This window comes from Priapulus caudatus, unplaced genomic scaffold (assembly GCF_000485595.1).
Source record: "Priapulus caudatus unplaced genomic scaffold, Priapulus_caudatus-5.0.1 Scaffold1277, whole genome shotgun sequence".
Lineage (NCBI taxonomy): Eukaryota > Metazoa > Priapulida > Priapulimorpha > Priapulimorphida > Priapulidae > Priapulus > Priapulus caudatus.
In genome coordinates, this window is record NW_014578338.1 from 30,559 (window position 1) to 32,258 (window position 1,700).

Sequence of the window (1,700 nt, forward strand, 5' to 3'; positions counted from 1 at the left end):
CTCTCTCTCTCTCTCTCTCTCACACACACTCTATTTCTCTTTCGCGCCTTCCATCGTGACTAGAGGCATTGGGTACGTGTGCGTGTGGGCGCGCGTGTGCGCGTGCATGTGTGCGTGAGAGCGTGCGCGCGCGCGTGCGTATGCGCGTGATCGTACGTGTATGAACTTGCGTCTTCAACTGCCTTCTGTAATGTCGAACATGGGGCGGAAAAACCGCGGGCGTTGATTGATACGAGCTTGTTCGCTTCCCCGCAAAAAGAACGTTCAGCGCATGTAGATCAACACGGTAGCTAGAGAGGATGCTGGGCTGCGTAGTTACTCGGCCTCCGGTTGCATTGGGCGTGAGGCAGTGGGGCAAAAGAGAGGTTGCGAGAGAGTGGGCGGAGGGGGTGGGGGTCGATAAATGCGGTCCAGCGTGTTTATGACTGGCTTCATTTTTTAAAGCTCCCGTTTCACTTCCGATTTTCTCTTCGAGGGTTATTTAATTCGACGATGGAAGTCCACGGGCAATTCTGCCATCGAGCAAGGTACGGAAACGAATCAAGTCACAACAAACTATTGCGTTTCTGTTTTCGTTAAGTTAAATCGCGTTGCGAACGAAAACGAACAAATAAATAATTTGATTATTTTAAAACCGCGTGGCTTAAGGTTATCGTGGTAAAGCAACGCGTGCCGAACGCTCGCACACTGTATGCCGCATATAACTGCTTCCATTCCTTGCCCGCCATCCGTCCAGGGCATGCGTAACCCTAACCGCAACAAACCGTTGTGAGTTGGATATTTCCCGTCCGCCTACACGTGCTCGTGTCTTTACTTAGTATGTATTTAATTTTATCGTTTGATGCGTATCCACAGGTGCCCGCCCACTCTGGCCACTCAGCGACGACAGACGCTGACGCACGACTCCCCTCCCACCCTCATATGCTCGTCACCACGCCCCCACCCTCATATGCTCGTCACCACGCCCCCACCCTCATATGCTCGTCACCACGCCCCCACCCTCATATGCTCGTCACCACGCCCCCACCCTCATATGCTCGTCACCACGCCTCCCACCCTCATAGGTTCGTCACCACGTCTACACATTTTTTCGCGATAGCGTCGAATCATTCTACCGCGAGTTAACGACAAAGATTTGAGAGAATTCAATCAACGCTTTTTTTAAATCCGTGCTAAAAAAATGGCCATTCCGTCTACTGCGCGTGTATGCGCGGTCATGACGCTCTATGCAACTACTTTGACCGAGTCCATTTCCTTGCATTCTGTTTTAGAGGAGTGTGATCACCGATCAGGCTAAAGCAGCCAATGGCGTGACCCAGTTCACGACTTCCGGGGACATGTTCCGCAGAAGGTCACACAGAATCCCTGTAAATGGTGATTGATCGGATTGTGCTGGATTTGCTGTGTTCGTGTGGCGTGTATCGCACACACTTGGAGTGCGGTGGCTTTGACCGAGTAGAGAGGGGTGTGCAGGGATGCTGCGAGATGAAGAGCGAACGCACAAACGAGATCTCGCGGGAACTTACGAGAACACCGCGGCAACAGCTGACGTTTGACAATACGGCGTGATGGGATCAAGCTTACCCTATCACGCACCGTGACGCGGCCACGTGATCCGAATGACGCGACCTCGGTGATTCTCGCGAGAATCGACGAAACTGACAACAAACGATGTGTGTGTGTGCGTGTGCGTGTGTGTG

The 1,700-nt window shown here is 52.5% G+C and overlaps 1 long non-coding RNA gene across 1 annotated transcript in view; it reads left to right on the forward strand.

The window, feature by feature from the left end:
* The window catches only part of LOC106816076, a 12,733-nt gene extending 11,033 nt beyond the window's left edge, over positions 1-1,700 (forward strand). The window contains exon 3 of the long non-coding RNA XR_001394830.1: positions 1,272-1,700. This is a non-coding gene — a long non-coding RNA (uncharacterized LOC106816076). The remainder of the gene's footprint in view (positions 1-1,271) is intronic.